Raw genomic sequence first — 21,934 nt, forward strand, 5'->3', positions numbered from 1 at the left:
GTAAATACCTTACAGGGTAATTAGATTCAAAACATAGAGAATCCCTCTCGGCAAAACCTTAAGTTAAAAAAAGACACACAGACAGGAATATCCATTCTATTCACCACAGCTATTTTCTCGGCCATTTAAAGAAATCATAATCTAACGCATCTCTAGCTAGATTACTTACTAAGTTCTAAGACTCCATTCCTGTTCTGTCTCCGGCAAAAGCATCACACAGACAGACACAGACCCTTTGTTTTTCTCCCTCCTCCCAGCTTTTGAAAGTATCTTGTCTCCTCATTGGTCATTTTGGTCAGGTGCCACCGAGGTTACCTTTAGCTTCTTAACCCTTTACAGTTGAGAGGATTTTTCCTCTGGCCAGGAGGGATTTTAAAGGTGATTACCCTTCCCTTTATATTTATGACACACCCATAGGGAACAGATCTGCTCTCCTCCCCTAAGAAATCCCTACAGCCAGGGTTGGGGGTGGGGTCTTTGTGACAGTGGATCATTTCAAACCTCACAGGGAGAGGAAGGGGACCCATACAGTCTGATAAATATCCAGAGCTTGTAAGCTTATCCAAGCTGCAGAAATAACTGTATCAAATCCTGATTCATATCAAAATAACCTAAAATCCACTAGATTTTGTACAGCCCCCGCAGTGGCTGAATAACCCACAAACACCTGGTTTAGTTGTAGGATTGTCCCTGGGAAATTCTGGGCCCCTGCTCACTTTTGGCTACTGTCCTGTGCCTGATCTCAGGTCCAACTCCAGTCCTGCCTGCTCAGGAATGTGGGCTCCCCATTCCCCATTGACCCTGCCAGCCAGTTCAGATACTAGGAGCCCCCCACCGTGACCATCCTGAACCCACAGCCTGCTCCTGAGCCCAGGTGTCCCCCTTTGCCCAACCAGATCATCTCTGAACTCTCATCTTCCCATTGGCCCTCCTGGTCAGCTGTTGAACCCAGGTCACTGCTCTCTTTTACACAGTACACGTGGGTGATTTTAATAGTTTTCTTCTCTAATTTCACTCAGGCCGCCCATTATCAGCAAAGCAACAGGAAAGTGGATAACACTGCGGCAAGTGTTGCCTGATGTGGGGAAAGCCCCAGCACCCCAGAACCATTCGTGCAGTAGGGCAGTGGAGGCAAGTTATATGGGCTCCTGGTGCCCAGGCTCCAGCAATATTCAGGGCCTGGCTCTACCAGTGCTCGGGGCCAGGCCTTCCCCACCCCCGACCCCGCCTGCCGCCCCCACGTGCCTCCCCGCATGTGGCCACCGGCCTCCCCTTGCTGCCCCCGCACACACCTCCCCGGAGCAGAGCGTCCCTGCCTCTGCCCTGCAGCTCCATGCTGCCTCCCTGCATCAACTCCCGTCACAGGTGCCCTAGTGCCCCCCATCCAGACTGCCCCTGCCCTTCCCCCTCAGACCCTTCCCTTTTCCGGTGGGACCCTCCACCAGCACAGTCCCCGCCCCCCGCCCGCAGTCACCGCTCCTGCCCCACGCTGGGCAAGGGGCAGCCCAATCCCCCACCCCCAGTGAGGGGTAGAAGCAAGCAGGGGAGGAGGCGCACGTGTGATGGCAGCCCCCCCCCCCCCCGTCCTCCGGCACCCACCACAGCGGAGGCGAGGGAGATTCCTGGACCTGAGAGGGGCCCTAGCAGCAAGTGCAGTGACAGTGGTGGGGGCGAGTGTGCTGCTGGGGGGAAGAGGGGGCCCCTACCCCAGAGCTTGCTGCTGCCAGCAGGGAGAGGGCTGCGGGGAGTCCTCCTCTCTGGCTCCAGTCCCGGGGCAGCCTGCCTGCACCCCAAACTCATCCCCAGCCCTGCCCCACCCCACATCCTCAGCCAGAGCCCTCACCCCCCTGCACCCTAACTCTCTGCCCCAGCCCTGAGCCCCTCCAACACCCCAACCCCTCATCTCCAGCCCCAGACAAAGCTCTCATCCCCCCACACCCCTACTCTCACCCTGAGCCCCTCCCACACACCAAAGCCCTCATCCCCAGTCCTAGACAGAGCCCTCATCCCCCCGCATCCTAACTCTCTGCCCCAACCCTGAGCCCCCTCCTGCATCATGAACCCCTCATCCCCAGCCCCACCCCACAGCCCTCACCCCACACCCCAACCCTCTGCCCTAGCCCTGAATCCCCTCCCATGCCCCAAACCCCTCATCCCTAGCCACACCCCAAACCCATCCCCTGCCTCACTCCACAACCCTCACCCCTGCACCTCCTCCCATCCCCAAACTACCTCCCAGAACCTGCACCCCCTCCCTCTGCACCTCCCATCCCCAAACTGCCTCCCATAGCCTGCACCCTGCACTCCTCCTGCACCCCAATCCCCTGCCCCAGCCCAGGTCTTGCACCCCAGACCTCCTCCCCCACCCAAACTCCCTCCTAGAGCCTTGCACAGGTGGGGGGCGGAGTTTGGGGAGGGGCAGGTTCTGGGCAATACCAAAATTTCTACAAACCTGCCACCCCTGCAGTAGGGAAAAACAAAGGTGGGCAAAAAACAGATTGCAAAACACACAGAGATCAATCAGAACCCTCGGCGCTGTTGAAAATCCCCCTACGCATCTAACTGCATCTTTAAGCATATAAATACCTTTGAAAATCTGTCCCCAGGAGCTTAGCAGCACTCAGAAAAGATCTGGACAATTATCTGGGTGATGAGAACTTCCAGCGTTACAATAGCAGGGGTTTTAAAAACAAAAGTTTGGAAGGGACAAGACCCTCCTATGTCAAGGCATGAGCCAACCTCTAACTGCCTTGCTGGGGATTAGGAAGAAATTTATGCTACAGGCAGGGGTGGCAGGTTTGACTGGCCACTGTCAGAGACAGGAGACTGAACGGGGTGGGTCATTGTTCTCATCTAAACCCTGCCTGGGGGCCCACATCTTGCAGGGTGCCCACAATATGTGAGGGATAGCTCAGTGGTTTGAGCATTGGCCTGCTAAACCCAGGGTTGTGAGTTCAATCCTTGAAGGGGCCATTTGGGATCAGGGCAAAAATTGGGGATTGGTCCTGCTTTGAGCGGGGGGTTGGACTAGATGACCTCCTGAGATCCCTTCCAACCCTGGTATTCTATGATTCCTATGTCCCTAAAAGCCAGCACTGTACCTTATGTCGCCAGCGTTCTCCAGCTCTCTGGTTTGCTCTGCACTTCCTCTGATTTTTCCTCTGTCTCAAGCCGGTGATTCTGCAAGGCTATTTATACAGCACAGTTTCAGTTTCAGTTTTGGTAGCTTGCCAATAACTTCCCCTGATTTCCTGTAAATCACAGAGTTTTTAGAAAGGGTGAAAAAAGTCACCTGTTGGCTAAGCAAAGTTCTGACCGGAGCGAGCAAAGTGAAACCTGGCAGGGTCTGGGACACACTCTCAGCCCTGGTCTACACTACAAGTTTAGTTAGAATTTAGCCACGTTATTTCGATTTAAGCCTGCACCCGTCCTCATGACAGAGTCGTTTCTGTCGACGTAAAGGGCTCTTAACATCGATGCCGATACTCCTCCCCGGCGAGGGGATTAGCACTGAAATCGACATCGCTGGGTCGAATTTGAGTTAGCAAGGACGCAATTCGACGGTATTGGCCTCCGGGAGCTATCCCACAGTGCTCCATTATGACTGCTCTGGACAGCACTCTCAACTCAGATGCACTGGCCAGGAACCCAGGAAGAGCCCCGGGAACTTTTGAATTTCAATTTCCTGTTTAGCCAGCGTGGCGAGCTCCCCTGCACAGGGGACCACGCAGAGCCCAGCAGCACAGGAGACCATGCAGTCCCAGAATCGCAGATGAGCTCCAGCATGGACCGAACGGGAGGTGCTGGATTTGATCACTGTATGGGGAGAGGAATTCGTGCTGGCAGAACTACGGTCTAAAAGACGAAATGCCAATACGTATGGCAAAGTCTCCAAGGCCGGGATGGACAGAGGGTACAACAGGGACCCGCAGCAGTGCTGCGTGAAAATTAAAGAGCTCAGGCAAGCCTACCAAAAAACCAAAGAGGCAAACGGTCGCTCCGGGTCAGAGCCCCAGACATGCCGGCTCTATGCGGAGCCTAATGCAATTTTAGCGGGGGCTGCCACCACTACCCAACCCACGTCCGTGGACACCAGCATTGGAGGACTCTCAGTGCATGGGGATGGGAAATTTGGGGACAAGTGTAAGCAGAGTCAGGATGAGCTCCACCCTGACATTTGGGGGTGAGGTGTGGCAAGTTGTGGAAAAGAACTTCAGGAGCTGATCTCATTTGCATAGGCACACCCACCCTGCCTAGCATGAGCCCATAGCTGCCCAAATGGTCACTTTGGCTGCTGTGGGATCCCCAGTGTCTCTGTTATTGGGGCAGGAAGAATAAATTGTTATTACTCTGATTATGGCAATCAAGGACAGTGGAACTGTACTTGGCCTTTTGTTAAGATGGAGGGACTCGCCATCAACTAAGCAGCACTCGCTAGGCAAGGGACATGGGTTCCAAAACTCTGTGAATTGAGAGAGGCTGGGGTTAGGTATTAATACTTGGTAGTATGGGCCCCTCTTGTGAGGGCCTTACATGCTAATTGTACTTTCTCTACTGTGGAATATCAGAGCTAATTTTGATTCCATTAGGAGTCTAGTTACAGGCTGATGAGCTGAATTCACTTTGGGCTAATGGTGCCCCGGCACTGAGGCTACTACAAGCTGAAATCACAAAAGAGCTAAACTTACTAAGAGCTGAAATCACTGAGTGTTGTGTTAAGTAGTGGGGGAGCCTGAAGACATATGGTGGAGCAGAGCAGAGTGGCTGGTGGAGCAGAGCAGTTTGTTGGATGCCTAAAGCAGCCCATGGGGCGGCTGGCAGAGTGGAGCCCCATGGAGAGGTGGGGCAATCAGCTTTGGACCACTTAAGGTGTCCCTTAAAACCGCCCCCCCCCAATCTCCACCCAGGTTGGGAGGCAAAACTCTGCAGATAAACTTTTGAACTCTGGGGCTACCCTGACCAGGGACAGAGACTTTTGGGTTGTTGGACTTTTGGGACTTTGGGTGATTTTGGGTTGCTGGACTCAGAACTAAAGGGAAAGGACATGCCCCAATTTGCTTGGGGTGTGTTTTTTGCTCATGGTTGTGTTATGAATCCTGTTGGTGGTGTTTCCCCAACATAATGCCACATGGGTTCTCTCTGTTATTAAAAGGCTTTTTGCTACACTCAGACTATGTGCTTGCGAGAGGGGAAGTATTGCCTCTTGGAGGCGCCCAGCGGGGGTGGTATGTATTTGTTCCAGGTCACTGGGTGGGGGCTCGAGCCGGTTTTGCATTGTGTTATTGGAATGGAACCCCTAGATCCTGAACCTGGCCCTCGTTGCTGCCAACTCTGACAGGCAGAAGGGTTACACAAGGAAGATGAGAAGGACAAGGATAGCGCTGCGCGGGGAAGCGGAGAGACCGTGATCGTCCCCCTCTATTCGACATTGGTGAAGCCTCATCTGGAGTACTGTGTCCAGTTTTGGGCCCCACACTACAAGAAGGATGTGGATAAATTGGAGAGAGTCCAGCGAAGGGCAACAAAAATGATTAGGGGTCTGGAACACATGACTTATGAGGAGAGGCTGAGGGAACTGGGATTGTTTAGTCTGCGGAAGAGAAGAATGAGGGGGGATTTGATAGCTGCTTTCAACTACCTGAGAGGTGGTTCCAGAGAGGATGGTTCTAGACTATTCTCAGTGGTGGAAGAGGACAGGACAAGGAGTAATGGTCTCAAGTTGCAGTGGGGGAGATTTAGGTTGGATATTAGGAAAAACTTTTTCACTAGGAGGGTGGTGAAACACTGGAATGCGTTACCTAGGGAGGTGGTGGAATCTCCTTCCTTAGAAGTTTTTAAGGTCAGGCTTGACAAAGCCCTGGCTGGGATGATTTAATTGGGTATGGGTCCTGCTTTTGAGCAGGGGGTTGGACTAGATGGCCTCCTGAGGTCCCTTCCAACCCTGATATTCTATGACTCTATGATTCTGTGATTCCTCAACAGCCAGGATCTGTTTATAACCCTGGAACCAGTGCCCTCCCAACCCTCCCCAGGCCATATCCCAGACCGTGATGCCGGCGAAGGCACCTCTGGTGAGTGTACCTTTGTATATATAATACGTGGTTTAAAAGCAAGCGTTTGTTAAAAATTTATTTGCCCGGAGGACTTGGGATGCATTCGCAGCCAGTACAGCTACTGGAAAAGTCTGTTAACATGTCTGGGGATGGAGCAGAAATCCTCCAGGGACATCTCCATGAAACTCTCCTGGAGGTACTCTGAAAGCCTTTGCAGAAGGTTTCCGGGGAGAGCAGCCTTATTGCGTCCTCCATGGTAGGACACTTCACCACGCCAGGCCAGTAGCACGTACTCTGGTATCATTTCATAACAAAGCCTGGCAGCATATGGTCCCGGTGTTTGCTGGCATTCAAGCAACATCCGTTCTTTCTCTCTCTGTGTTATTCTCAGGAGAGTGATATCATTCATAGTGACCTGCTTGAAATATGGGAATTTTAATTAAGGTCCCCTTAATTCAGAGGTGGCCGTTCCTAAAGTGCTGCTTGCCTGTGGCTGAAAAGAAATCATCCCTGCATTTAGGCAAGTGTTTGGGGGGGAGGGGGCGTTGGCGCTGAGCTGTTCCCTGGGATTTTCCCTGATACCAGCCATGTGGTGGGGAGGGGAGGTGATGAAACGATCATCCTAGAGAATGGGAAGCGTTCCGGGGAGGGACGGTGGCGCTGAGCTGCTCGCTGGGATCTTCCCTGATACCAGCCACGCGGTGGGGGACGGGGGGTGTTCAAGCTGAGCTGTTTGCGCTTGTCTATCCAAAAGGATGCGGGGGGTTAGCTGGGTTTCTGCTGCACGTTAATCCCATAACCACAGCACCTCCTTTGAAATGGCCAGCTCAACAGGCTTTGCTTGCTATGGGAAAGGAGGGCGCTGCTGTTATGGAGGTTGAAGGGCTTACCATGGCTGCCTGCAAGCCGAAATCTGTTGACCGGCCCAGCGTGTGGGATCTCTCACACCACACCTGCAGGCACGGACACTCAACATAAGATGCAAAATGCGACCTTGTACCGAAAGCACATGTGCTATGTTCTGTGAATAGTTTTGTTCACCGTGAAAGAGTCTACCCGTTGTTCTGTAAAATGTGTCTTTTTAAATAGTACTCTCCCTTTGTTTCCTCCCACAGCTGCCAAGGTTTCAACCCCGACCCAGAGGCTCGCACAGATAAGGCAGCAAAAAAACTGCACACGCGATGAAATGTTCACTGAGCTCATGCAGTCCTCCCGCACTGAAAGAGCTCAGCAAAATGTGTGGAGATAATCAATATCTCAGTCCAGGCAAGCGGCAAATGAACGGGAGGACAGGAGGGACGAGCGCGAGCAGAGGAGGGACGACTGAGATGATAGGTGGCGGGAGCAAGATGAGAGGCGGTGGGAGCGCGACGAGAGGAGGCAGGAGGCAATGCTGCGGCTACTGGGGGATCAAACGGACATGTTCCGGCATCTGGTGGAGCTGCAGGAAAGGCAGCAGGAGCACAGACAGCCACTGCAGCCCCTGTGTAACCAACCTCCCTCCTCCCAAGCTCAAAAGCCTCCTCACCCAGACGCCCAAGAACGCGGGGTGTGGGGCTCCAGGCACCCAGCCACTCCACCCCAGAGGACTGCCCAACCAACAGAAGGCTGGCATTCAAAAAGCTTTGAAGTCCAGTGTGGCCTTGTCCTTCCCCCCCTCCGGTCATCCATCAGCCCACCCGGTGCTTCCCTAATCCCCCACCCCTCCCGGGCTACCTTGGCAGTTATTCCCCTATTTGTGTCATCATCAATTAATAAAGAATGTATGATTTTAAAACAACTTTGACTTTATTGCCTCTGCAATCAGTGCTCGAAGTGGGGAGGGTGGTAAGGGGGGAGGGCGGTAGGCTTAAATTGAATTGGAGTGGACCAAGGAGGCGGGTTTTCATCAAGGGAAAGCAAACAGAATTGTCATACTTTTCCCTGGCCAGTCATGAAACTGGTTTTCAAGGCTTCTCTGATGCGCACCACGCCCTCCTGTGCTCTGTTACTCGCCCTGGTGTCTGGCTGCGCATAACCAGCTGCCAGGCAATTTGCCTCAACCTCCCACCCCGCCATAAACGTCTCCCCCTTACTCTCACAGAGATTGTGGAGCGCACGGCAAGCAGCAATAACAATGGGAATATTGGTTTCGCTGAGATCGGAGCGAGTCAGTAAACTGCACCAGCGACCCTTTAAACGTCCAGATGCACATTCTGCCACCATTCTGCACTTTCTACCACATTCTGCACATTCAGCCTATAGTTGAACAGCTCCTGACTACTGTCCAGGCTGCCTGCGTATGGCTTCATGAGCCAGGGCATTAAGGGGTAGGCTGGGTCCCCAAGGATAACTATAGGCATTTCTACATCCCCAGCAGTAATTTTCTGGTCTGGAAAGTAAGTCCCTTCCTGCAGGTGTTTAAACAGACCCGAGTTCCTGAAGACGCGAGCGTCATGAACCTTTCCCGGCCATCCCACGTTGATGTCGGTGAAACATCCGTTGTGATCCGCCAGTGCTTGCAGCACCATTGAAATGTATCCCTTGCGGTTTTATGTACTGGCTGCCCTCATGGTCCAGTGCCAAGATAGGGATATGGGTTCCGTCTATAGCCCCACCACAGTTGGGGAATCCCATTGCAGCAAAGCCATCCACTATGACCTGCACATTTCCCAGAGTCGCTACCCTTGATAGCAGCTGCTCAATGATTGTGTTGGCTACTTGCATCACAGCTGCCGCTACAGTGGATTTACCCACTCCAAATTGATTCCCGACTGACCAATAGCTGTCTGGCGTTGCAAGCTTCCAGAGGGCTATCGCCACTCGCTTCTGAACTGTGAGGGCTGCTCTCATCTTGGTATCCTTGCACTTCAGGGCAGGGGAAAGCAAGTCACAAAGTTCCATGAATGTGCTCTTATGCATGCAAAAGTTTTGCAGCCACTGGGAATCATCCCAGACCTGCAACATGATGCGGTCCCACCAGTCTGTGCTTGTTTCCCGGGCCCAGAATCGGCGGTCCATGGCATGAGCCCGCCCCATTGCCACCAGGACATCCAAAGTGCCGGGGCCCGTGCCTTGAGAGGAGTCTGTGTCCATGTCCTCATCACTCTCGTCATCGCGCTGCCGTCACCTCCTCGCCTGCATTTGCAGGTTCTGGTTCTGCACAAACTGCACGATAATGCGCGAGGTGGTTAAAATGGTCTTAACGGCTGCGGTGAGATGAACGGGCTCCAGGCTTGCCATGCTATGGCATCTGCTCGGGCAATCCGGGGAAAAGGGTGCGAAATGATTGTCTGCCGTAGCTTTCACGGAGGGAGGGGCGGCTGACGACATGTACCCAAAACCACCCGCGACAAATTTCTTGCCCCATCAGGCACTGGGAGCTCAACCCAGAATTCCAATGGCCGGCGGAGACTGTGGGAACTGTGGGATAGCTACCCACAGTGCACCGCTCTGCGAGTCGACGCTAGCCTCGGTACTGGGGACGCACACCGCCGAATTTAAGCGGGTAGTGGGGACGCACGAAGGGACTGTACAAAATCTGTTTTGAGAAATCGACTTCTAAATAATCGACCAAATTTCATACTGTAGACGTACGCACAGATCTACCTCCCAACTCCAGAGCGGTCTCCTTCCATCCAAACAAAATTTTGGCCCGTCCCTCAGACATCTCGTGATGTCTAGCCATCAGCTGAATCTCAATATGGCTAAAACAGAGCTCTTTCTTGTGACAACAGGAGACTGCTTTGCATTTGGTTCTTCTCGTGGTGTGGCATTTTGAGAGTCTGTTCCAACAGCCATTAGTCACGTAGGGTTGCCAGGTGTCCCTTTTTTGACCAGAACGTCCGGTCGAAAAGGGACCCTGGTGGCTCTGGTCAGGACCACCGACCGGGCCGTTAAAAGTCGGTTGGCAGTGCTGCGGGTCTAAGGAAGGCTAGTCTTCTTGATCTGGCACTGGGCTGTGCCCTGGCGCTGCCCAGTGCCAGGTCCAGCTCCTAGGCGAGGGGGCCACAGGGCTCCACGCGCTGATCCCGCCCTGAGCCCCGGCTCCGCACTCCCATTGGCTGGGGACCATGGATAATGGGAGTTGGGGGGGCAGTGCCTGTGGGCGAGAGCAGCACATGAAGCCCCGTGCCCCCCCCCCGCCTGGGAGCTGGACCTGGCAGCCGCTTCCGGGGCACAGCATGGCGCCAGGACAGGCAGGGAGCCTGCCTTAGCCCCACTGCACCGCTGACTGGGAGCTGCCTGAGGTCAACCTGCGCCCCAACCCCAAGCCCCAACCCCCTGCCCCAGCCCTGAGCCCCCCCAAACGCGGAGCAGAGCCAGGGGTTTGCCCCTTCCCCACACATTCCAACTCAGATGCACGGGGTGGGGGGCTATAGGGACCCCGTGGAGCCTGCTCTCTGTGCAGCTCCCCATGGTATGGATAAGCCTGCGGAGGGGAGGTAAGGGGATGCCTTATGCCCCCTTATGCCTCCGCATGGGCCTGCAGGGTAGGCCCCAGTCTGGTCCAGTGAAAATAGTTGCTAAGTATCCCAACCACAATGGAGAAATCTCTTCTCGGGCATTGGCCACTGTCAGAAGACAGGATACTGGGCTGGATGGACCGTTGGTCTGACCCAGTCTGACTTTGTTCTTGTTATAAACATTAACAGATACTTCCAAAGGGAGGCCTCAGAATGAGTGGTGTGGGCCCAGTCACTGTCCCCTTTTCTGCCTCAGTTTTCCTATATGTAAAATGGGAGTGATTATGGTTATGAAACTCCATAAAGGGCTTTGAACTCTGTGCACGAAAAGTGATATACACAACCGAACTATTAATTTTTATTATATATACTACCTTGTAATTTCCAGTGAAGTACTGATGTACCATTTTTACGAATGACATAGAGGATTCAAAAGTGATTTGCACACACCATGTAATGAGTCAGTTCCCCTCAGTCAAATGTTGGCTGTCATTAATTATTTTACTCTTATTTACCTTGTTTAATCCATTTAGATTGATTACCAGAGCTTCATGTGATGAAAAACACTGGAAAACTGGGCTTTTACATGTACTAAAATCAGTCTCTTAAATTCAATTAAATCCCTGTTTAATGTGGATAAAATTTCAGATGTATGAATGAATACAGCAACAATTTAAAAGAAACCAATCAAATAATGGATTTTTTAGTGATATGATGATGATCATAATTGTCGTGTTGCTGTAACATGGAATTTCACTCTTGTAAAATTACTTTTTTTTTTCTTTTTGTCAGTTATTGTTCCATTTGTTTTTCAACAAAAGTGCTCAAGTTCCGGTGGTTTATAGGACCAGTCCTGCCGGCATGCTGAGTGAAATCCTGGCCCCACTGAAGTCAATGCAAGATTCCACTTCTGAGCGGTGTTGAGTATATGTCATTCCAAGTGGATGATTTCAAAGGGGTCAGACTATCACCGTCTTCTCCAGAGATCCCATTGCCTTCAGAGGGGTTTCTAATTTGAGGTAGCTACAGCACAGGGTGACCAGATAGCAACTGTGAAAAAACGGGACAAGGGGTGGGAGGTAATAGGCACCTATATAAGGAAAAGTCCCCAAAAACGGACTATAAAAACAAAAACAGGACATCTGGTCATGCTACTACAGCATGAAGCCCAGTATTGTGAGAGGCACTGTATGGCTTCATTTCCATTACTCAAAACAGACAGATATTTCCCTCAGTTATGGATGAAAAAACGTAGAGGTATTTAATTGCACAGGAGGTATCTAATTACACAGATTGGTCTCATTTTAATGGATTATCCTGATTAGGACTTGCATTCTGATTATGATCTGCAATTTTGTAATGTTATTTACAATAGCATATGTAAATTATAAACAGGTAATGGATAACGGATGGCTGTCTGCAACAGACATTACATTTTGGGATTAAACTCTTATTTTTAATCATTCACGTGTGAACGACTTATTTGTTTAGTTTTTTTTTCACTGTAAACATGTAAACTGAATGATTAGAAAATGATTTTGGGGGAGGGGGAGTGTCTGGGAGGAAGATGGGGGGTAGGGAGGGTGGGCTTTGTGGGAATTGGGTGGTGTCTGGGGGGCAGTAGCCAAGTAGGTGGCTGAGGGCTGGGTGGAAGTTGGAGGCAGCTGGGTCCTGTCTTGGCCAGAGATCGGGGGTGTGTCCAGTTGCCCCGAGCTATGCATATAGGGCAGGGCTTTGTTACTGTCCCAGGAGCAGCCTAGGAAGTATATCAGTGGTGCTGAACTAATTCGTAACAAAAGGGTAACAAGTCAGTTTGGAGTATCCTGAAGTAAAGGCACCCTCATCTCTGCCCAGAGTTGCCTACGGAGAGACTGAGGGTCACAAAAATGCTCCAGGGGCTGGAAAACAAGCCTTATGATGTGAGCCTGAAGAAGTACAATGGATTCAGCTTATTGAAGAGAAGGTTAATAGGAGGTAACTTGATCACAGCGTATTGGTAAGGACGAGAGATCTGATGGTGGTGGGACTTTTCACCCTTGCTGACAAAGGCATAACAAGATCCAGAGGCTGGAAGTTGAAGTTAGAGAAATTCAGTCTTGAAATAAGAAGCACTTTCTTAGCAGTTGTGGCCTGATCAATTATTACACATGGGTTTATTTCATGGGATGCAACATGCACTTGTCGCACATGACAGGTTCTTTTTCAGGTGGCTATTTAGAGTTAATTGAGAAGATGAAATTCGGTGAAACACACAGAGAAACTTTGAGCTCTAGTTTATACAGACAAGTATAACTGAAATCATAGAAAAGTCAATATACATAAATATAAAGATAAGATCAGCACAGTAAAGTGGTTTCCTGCATTGCTTATACTTACAATCTTGCCTTGTGCATATTTACAACTTTATTGAGACCACTGGAAAGAAAGATAGAAGGAAAAGTAAGTGGAATCCGTCAGAAGGAAGTTTATAGAACCTGAAATCCAGTGAACCTGAAAAATGAGGAACTAGACTGGATCTTTTCTACCCTTTCTTTATGTAACTTATAGACTTATATCAATTTCGGCAACCATAACAAGACGAATACGTGGCAATTATCCATATATGGCATTCCAGGTGTTTCTAACCTTGCCTCGAATCATTAATATTAATGACCCATGTCACTCATTTTCTAATAATTCATATTGGTTTTTGTAGTCTAGCTGCCTAGTAACCAGATTTCAAAAGCTCCCTTCCTGTGGAATTCTGCAGCGTACTGTACTTTTTTGTGGTTATTTGTTTCTTTTACCAAAAGAGAATGCAAAATTTATGACCTGGGTATTGTCTTAGCCCTGCTGCACTTTTCTCAGCTAAAACACAGCTTCAAGCATAACTACTTTCACAAGGCCTTTAACTGTAGCAAAGCCTAATAACCCAATGATTTGTTCTCCTATTTACTGTTACAACTTTAATAACTTCCATTATTATTCTATAAGCATGCTTAGCAGATAAATTATATTTTCTTCAAACATACAGCACCTCCACGATCAGCTCAGGGGTCAACAGAGTGAAGGTGAGTAAACATGGGAACAGCTTCCCAGGGGAGATGATGGACTCACCATCTCTTGGAGTCTTTGATGCAGTATTAGATATACTCAGAGCTCTGAGATGGTATAGAGAATCCTCTTTCTTACTATCTGGCTGGTTCTTGTTTGGCTGATACTGATCACCAGATCTCGGGTCGGGACGGAGTTTTCCCCCCAGGTCAGACTGGCAGGTAGTTTTGTGTTTTTTCCCCTTGCTCTGTGGCATGGGGAGTGGTTCGCCTGCTGGGATCCCCTGCTGCTGCCTGAGTTGACCTTCTGGCTCTCAATCAAATCACACTTCTGTTCCTCTTCTGGATCTCATTTAATACCATAAATATAACACTCAAAACAAGCATTCCAGCCTTCCTGCCCCGGCTCAGTTAGTTGTTTCAGCTTATAACTGACTTCATTATCTCTAAAGCCCTCCCTCTAGGCTCAGATATCTGTCAGCAAATACAGCACCTGCATAAACACATTCCTTTGCATCCTTGAGAGTAGCCATCTACTCTGTGGTCATGACTCCTTAAAGGCCTAAAGTATTCTGTATGAATTCAACTAATTGAGAGCAGACAATGGAAGGGCAATGGGAATTTTCCAAGGGGCATGAATTATGGGGCAGTTGGGAAGCTCTCAGAATACAACTCTCTTCAGTAGTCCTGTGCCTGGAAGGCATCTTCAAACTCTTCCTCAGTTGTCTTGGTCCCCTGTGTGGGCCTTGCGGGAGCCCTAGGCATTACTAACTGTGTGACCCAAAGGCTCTGCATCAAAGTAAGCCCTGGCTTGGCAAAATAACAACACACTAGATATTAGCTAACACCAAGTAAGCACATTCCTGACCTGAGAGGATGGTACAGGATGTTGTTAAGTGCTGAAGAATGTTGTTACTGTGGCAACACTGTCCAGGCTGCTAAGCTGCTCAGTGCTTCTCCTCTTGGAGCTCCAGTGTTCTCAGCGCTCGCAGAGCGTGCAGACTGCTAATCCAGCAGAGCCTGACGTTACTCAGGCTTGCTTTGGTGGCGAAGATGCGCGGCCAGGTTTATTGCCAACGAAGCACGGTACCAGTGCCCTGGCTTTGTAGCTACAGGTACGCTCACATGTCTGTGCACTACCAGTTCATTCAGGACACCAGGATGATGCCCGATAGGCTGCGCAAAGGTGACCCTCCTGTGACTTTTCTTTTTTATAAACTCTTACAAAAGTTTTGCGCTCCGGATATGCTCAGTTACCACTGTTATCCTTGTACCTGCTTGTTTGAACAAAACATCCTTATCCATTATCCTGTCATCCCATCCTCATATTACAAAGGGTCGGTGTGTTCCTGTACCATCTCTTAGGAATACGTTTACACAGTTACTTGAGAACTCTGGGTGTCCTCTACCAGCCTCTCTGGTACAAGAATGTGTTCCCAGCTGGCTGCCTGTGGCAGTGCAGTGGGCCCGCATGGCATCGGATTGCCTCAGAAAAGGCGTGGCTCTGTGGGCTTCTATCCCAGTGTCCCTTGCGCAACCTTCTGATGCACTGCCTTATGGGGAATTTTTGCTTTGTATTATGGGATATCCTCACTCCTTGCAGGGAATTTGTGATTGCAGGGGGTCGAATTCCCATAAATCCCGTGGTACTATTCCATAATCTACTCTTATTTGCTCTGTTTTCAGCCGCACTGCTGAAACCATGGATGCAGCACTGACCAGCAATGCTCTGGGGTCCATTTTAAGGCCGGGACAAGGCATTCTCTTGTATTTGCAAGCCCACTGTGCTCAGAGACATGGTACCGAGAATGAGTGGGTAGTAAAAGACATTGTCCAGCCGCGACAAGCATTTGCCGACCAACAGGCGCTGAGCGGTGGCATTGGGGCGTGATGCAGAACTAGGCCGACCAGCAGAACTTTTGGACATGGGAGGCCACATCCCTGGAGCTATGTGCCAGGCTCGCCCCGGCCCTGCAGCACCCAGGCACTGAGATGGCAGCTGCCCTGACTGTGAGGAAATGGGTGCTGAGAGCCAGGTGGGAGCTTGCAGCCCCACATTGCTATAGGGCGGCAGGCAAGCAGTTTGCTGCTGGGAAAAGCCACAAGGAGGGTGGTCGTCAGCCAGATGCACCAGGCCAGTAAACGTGTCCAGCTGCACAGCAGTGTGACCGGACAGTGTGCAGGAAATAACTGATGGAGTCAATGAAATGGGCTTCCCTGGCTGGGCAGGGGGTGATAGACAGACTGCACATCCTGATCCGGTCCCCCCACTTGCCTCTGAGGGGGCTTCTCCATTGTTGTGCAAGTGTTGGTGGATCACCAGGGATGATTTACGGACACATTGGTTGGCATGTGTAAGTCCTTGGGGGGAGGGATAGCTCAGTGGTTTGAGCATTGGCCTGCTAAAGCCAGGCTTGTGAGTTCAATTCTTGAGGGGGCCATTTGGGACAAAAATTGGGGTTGGTCCTGCTTTGAGCAGGGGGTTGGACTAGATGACCTCCTGAGGTCCCTTCCAACCCTGATATTCTGTGATTCTATCTTTAGGAACACAACACCTCTTGACAGGTTGAAAGCAGGAATGATTCTCCCGGACTGGTCAATTGGCATTAATAGGGTTCCAATGCCAGCTGTGAGTCTCAGGCAACCAGCCTACCCCTTTCCCCTGGCTCATGAAGCCTGGTACCAGACTCCTGGGCAGCAGCAAGGCAAGCTTTAACTATCTCCTGCCAAGGTTGGGGAGTGCATGGATAGGCTGTCTGCTGAACACGGGGCAGCTGAAAATAGGATGTTTAAGGCCAATTTCTGACCACAGGAACAACCAACAAGAGTGTCATGGCAGATACATGAACTACATCTGCAGATAGCTAACAAAAAGAGGGCCATGGTAATGAATTGATGTATGCAATAATAAGTTAAGATCAGTGATATGCTAATCTATAGAAGGACAGTCCAAAATTAGTAAATTGAGGTGTGACATTTTTGGCATGAACTGTGACCGTATAGATCATTGTTGCAACCAAGGTCATATAGTTGCGCCGAATCTTGTACAAAGGAGGTCAAATAAGGTGCCTATGAAAATATTGTAATTTGCTGGTTATGATGATGCTGTCTGTATGTGTGTGTCATTTTTGTAGTTGAAGTTATGAATATTGGCTATGTACTTATATCTCAATGTGTTTGATTCTACATAGCATCACTGAAGCATTTGGTCAGCCTCTTGAGAAGAGATTATTCTGAGTAAGTGCCCAGTCAAGAAACACTTAACTGACTATGGACCTTGGGAGGCTCCAATCCACATTTGAGGAGCCTTCCTGGGAACATTCAAGGGAGCATGTGAGCAATGGCTGCTCTACCTGCAAACTGAGTCATGCATGGACATGTGACTTGCCCATGTGACTCCAAACTCCATCTTGCTGCTGTGATTTTCCACAGTAAGAACAAAGGGGTCCTTCCACATGGCAGAGGATATAAAAGGCCCTGGAAACCCCTCCATTTTCTCTTTAATCCTGCTTCTGAACTCTGGAGGGACCATGCTATAAACTGAAGCTCTGAGCAAAGGACTGAACGACCCATCCAAGCTAGGATGTTTGTACTCCAGAGACTTGATTGGTTTAAATCAGCAGTAATCCCGTCAGGCCTGAAACAAGCCTGAACTAAGAACTTTGCCATTACTGTATGTATTTGATTCCATTTAACCAGTTTTAACTCTCATCTATATTTCTTTCTTTTTATGAATAAATCTTTAGATTTTAGATTCTAAAAGATTGGCAACAGTGTGATTTGTGGGTAAGATCTGACATGTATATTGACCTGGGTCTGGGGCTTGGTCCTTTGGGATCGGGAGAACCATTTTTCTTTTACTGGGGTATTGGTTTTCATAACCATTCATCCCCATAAGGAGCGGTGCTGGTGGTGATACTGGAAAACTGGAGTGTCTGAGGGAATTGCTTGTTTGACTTCTGGTTAGCCAGTGGGGTGAGACCGAAGTCCTCTCTGTTTGGCGCCTTAGTAGTGAAGGACCCCCAGCCGTGGGCTGTGACTTCCCTGCTCTAAGCAATTTGTCCTTAATTGATACTCTCAGTAGTGTCCTGCCAAAGGCCACTTTGTTACACCCCACAAGAGCAGAGCAGGCTAAACTGGGGACCCAAACCCTTGAAGAGAGAAGCAGGTTGCTTCAAAGATTGGAGAGCCTTCAGCAGGAGCAACACCGCCTCCAGGCCCTGCTGAGGCAAAAGCTGGGGTGATAGAGCCCCCCCCGCCCACCCGAGAGTGGTCTTAAGGGGGAGGGTGTGTCGTGGGGCAGCTGCCCCACTTTGGCACAGGAGGGGTTAGAGCAGGCTGGAGGAAGCCTGTGCAGAACGCAGCTAATCAGGGACAGGCTTATTAGGAGTCAATCAGGAGGCAGGTTGCCCCGTAGCCCTGATATAAGGGTCTGCTCAGCAGAACAGAAGGCAACCTCTCCCTGAAGGGCAAGAGAGAAGGACTGGCTGCCTTAGGGAGCACAAGGACAGAACAGCGCTGGGCAAAGTCAGGGGATCCAGAGGGAGCTCCAGCCTGATAACAGCCAGAGTGGGCCCCTGATACAAAGGGTGGAGAGGGTGCGAGGGCTATGGGGAAGTGGCCCAGGCACGGCAGGCGGGACAGGGGAGTGGAGGAGGGCAGTAGGTGGCTATTGCTCGAGGGTCCCTGGGTTGGGGCCCAGAGTAGTGAGCGGGCCTGGGTCCTGTCGCCCACCCCGCCTTGCCCCACTGGCCTCTGAAGGAAGTGGCCAGCAAATGACTGAACTTTGCCCCTGAGGGAGGAGCTAGACTATGGGCTGCAGTCCGCCACTGTGGGGCTGGGCAAAGGGCTGCTGGTTCCCCTGGAAGGGGGAGAATGGAGTTGGGGAACAGCTGGAGGGCCATGGCCTGAAGAGGATGCCGTGGTCCGGAAGCGACGTGGATCCAGGGAAGGTGGAGAGAGCAGTGTGACAGTGGGCGAGACACCACTTGAAGAGGGTGCACAGGGACTGGATTGAGCTAATTCCCAGAGTGACCAGCAGGAAGTACCACAGTGGTGAGTCTGACCCTGTTACACTGTGCATGGTGTTTCTGTGCTGATATTCATTTGGGGGGAACTCGCCATAGCTGCTCTTACCATGGCTCATGAAACCTCGCTCCAACGTCGCTGACTGAAAAACAAGGGAATTCAATAGACTGAGTAGCTGCAGAATGGTGGTGGCATGCACCCTTGGTCATCTAAAAGCCCGTTTGTGATGCATCCAGACCTGTCTGGATGCCAGTGTGGCCAACGTGGTTTGGATTATCATGGCTTGCTGTGCTTTGCATAATGTATGTGAAGCTAAAGGGGAATACTGCCACAGCAAGTGGGCACAGAACAGAATTGCTTTGCAAAGTCTGTACAGACAACTTGACCTCACCCATGTGCACACTGCTCCTGGTTCCTGGTGGCCAGGGAAATTCATGAGGCTGTGTGCTCACACATAGGGGAACAGCAGGGAGCCAGAAGGTGCATTGGGTTTGTGCTGAGGTACAGTATAGTGACGCTTGGTACTGTTAGACAAGCTCCATATTGCATTGTGCCATATTTATGTTGTGAGATACCTGGGTGGGTTTCAGACAGCTGGAGGAGGACCCACAAGGATAACTCATTTGGCCCTGGTTTTGTGATGTGGAGACTGTTAATGCACTTTAATTGAATCACTGAGCAATATTTAGTCATTTTAAAAAGAAAAATAAACAAACATGGGCACCAGGTTTGAATCAGAGATTGCAAAGTGACTGTGACTACACCCTGGCTGATACAAGCAAAATGAAACATGCGAAAAGTGAAAACCAGACTATACACCATACTGCATTGCACTGCTCCTAGTTATGTTAGTGAAGAAATGCATATTGCCAGAGTGGACAGGTTGTGATGGACCTTATAGAAAACTGTGACTTAATTTAGGTAACAAGGGGCACTATTTCAGATTTTGGTAGGGGAGGCAATTTTAACCTTGATACCAAGGACTACTTAGGCACCTGAAAACTCCAGGTTTTTGGCAGATAACTTAGCAATTATCTGACAGGAGCACGGTATCTAATTCCTATATAAAAGAAAGAAAAATTAAGTAAAATATTAGACCCACTCAGCTCTAATACTAACATGTTCTGCCATTGTGGCAAGTCATTTAAGGGACCCTGGTTAGGTTTAAAACTTTAATGTATATTCTTACTTTGTTAACTCTGTGGAGAGAGAGAGACCCCATCAGGACTGCTGGGTTCTATCTCTGCTCTGGGAGAGGAGTGGGGGGTCTAGTGGGTTACAGTGGGGGCAGATACATTTGGGTTATATATAAGAACATCAGAATGGCCATATTGGATAAGACCAATGGTCCATTTAGCCCAGTATCCTGTCTTCCAACAGTGTCCAATGCCAGGTGCTTCAGAGGGAATAAACCTCACTGTTTACCGCCTTTTCCAGTTCCTTTGTGAATATGTTGAACTGTACTAGTCCCAGTACAGACTCCTGTGGGGACACCACTATTTACCTCTCTTCATTGTGAAAACTGACCATTTATTCCTACCCTTTGTTTCCTATCTTTTAACTGGAGTGCCTGGCAATGCTTTCAGGATCATCTAATGATCCTTAATTTAACTACAAGCCTTTAACAGGTTTCAGAGTAACAGCCATGTTAGTCTGTATTCGCAAAAAGAAAAGGAGTCCTTGTGGCACCTTAGAGACTAACCAATTTATTTGAGCATAAGCTTTCATGAGCTACAGCTCACTTCATCGGATGCATACTGTGGAAACTGCAGAAGACATTATATACACAGAGACCATAAAACAATACCTCCTCCCACCCCACTCTCCTGCTGGTAATAGCTTATCTAAAGTGATCATCAAGTTGGGCCATTTCCAGCACAAATCCAGGTTTTCTCACCCTCCACCCCCTCACACACAAACTCACTCTCCTGCTGGTAATAGCCCATCCAAAGTGACCACTCTCTTTAAAATGTGTATGATAATCAAGGTGGGCCATTTCCAGCACAAATCCAGGTTTTCTCACCCCCCCACCCCCCTCCAAAAACCACACACACAAACTCACTCTCCTGCTGGTAATAGCTTATCCAAAGTGACCACTCTCCTCACAATGTGTATGAAATCAAGGTGGGCCATTTCCAGCACAAATCCAGGTTTTCTCATCCCCCCCCCCACCCCCATACACACACAAACTCACTCTCCTGCTGGTAATAGCTCATCCAAAGTGACCACTCTCCCTACAATGTGCATGATAATCAAGGTAGGCCATTTCCAGCTCAAATCCAGGTTTTCTCACCCCCCCACCCCCCACACAAACTCACTCTCCTGCTGGCAATAGCTCATCCAAACTGACCACTCTCCTTACAATGTGTATGATAATCAAGGTGGGCCATTTCCAGCATAAATTCAAGTTTAACCACAACGTCGGGGGGGGGGGAGGGGTAGAAAAAAACAAGGGGAAATAGGCTACCTTGCATAATGACTTAGCCACTCCCAGTCTCTATTTAAGCCTAAATTAATAGTATCCAATTTGCAAATGAATTCCAATTCAGCAGTTTCTCGCTGGAGTCTGGATTTGAAGTTTTTTTGTTGTAAGATAGCGACCTTCATGTCTGTGATTGCGTGACCAGAGAGATTGAAGTGTTCTCCGACTGGTTTATGAATGTTATAATTCTTGACATCTGATTTGTGTCCATTTATTCTTTTACGTAGAGATTGTCCAGTTTGACCAATGTACATGGCAGAGGGGCATTGCTGGCACATGATGGCATATATCACATTGGTGGATGTGCAGGTGAACGAGCCTCTGATAGTGTGGCTGATGTTATTAGGCCCTTTGATGGTGTCCCCTGAATAGATATGTGGGCACAGTTGGCAACGGGCTTTGTTGCAAGGATAGGTTCCTGGGTTAGTGGTTCTGTTGTGTGGTATGTGGTTGTTGGTGAGTATTTGCTTCAGGTTGGGGGGCTGTCTGTAGGCAAGGACTGGCCTGTCTCCCAAGATTTGTGAGAGTGATGGGTCATCCTTCAGGATAGGTTGTAGATCCTTAATAATGCGTTGGAGGGGTTTTAGTTGGGGGCAGAAGGTGACGGCTAGTGGCGTTCTGTTATTTTCTTTGTTAGGCCTGTCCTGTAGTAGGTAACTTCTGGGAACTCTTCTGGCTCTGTCAATCTGTTTCTTCACTTCCGCAGGAGGGTATTGTAGTTGTAAGAATGCTTGATAGAGCTCTTGTAGGTGTTTGTCTCTGTCTGAGGGGTTGGAGCAAATGCGGTTGTATCGCAGAGCTTGGCTGTAGACGATGGATCGTGTGGTGTGGTCAGGGTGAAAGCTGGAGGCATGCAGGTAGGAATAGCGGTCAGTAGGTTTCCGGTGTAGGGTG

The 21,934-nt window shown here is 49.8% G+C and overlaps 1 protein-coding gene across 1 annotated transcript in view; it reads right to left on the reverse strand.

Moving 5' to 3' along the window:
- LOC144262482 (interferon-induced very large GTPase 1-like) overlaps positions 1-3,152 on the reverse strand; it is a 35,346-nt gene extending 32,194 nt beyond the window's left edge. The window contains exon 1 of the mRNA XM_077812298.1: positions 3,102-3,152. The gene's annotated coding sequence lies outside the window, so the exon portion shown is untranslated. The remainder of the gene's footprint in view (positions 1-3,101) is intronic.
- Positions 3,153-21,934: the final 18,782 nt, after the last annotated feature.

This window comes from Eretmochelys imbricata, chromosome 3 (genome assembly GCF_965152235.1).
Source record: "Eretmochelys imbricata isolate rEreImb1 chromosome 3, rEreImb1.hap1, whole genome shotgun sequence".
NCBI lineage: Eukaryota > Metazoa > Chordata > Testudines > Cheloniidae > Eretmochelys > Eretmochelys imbricata.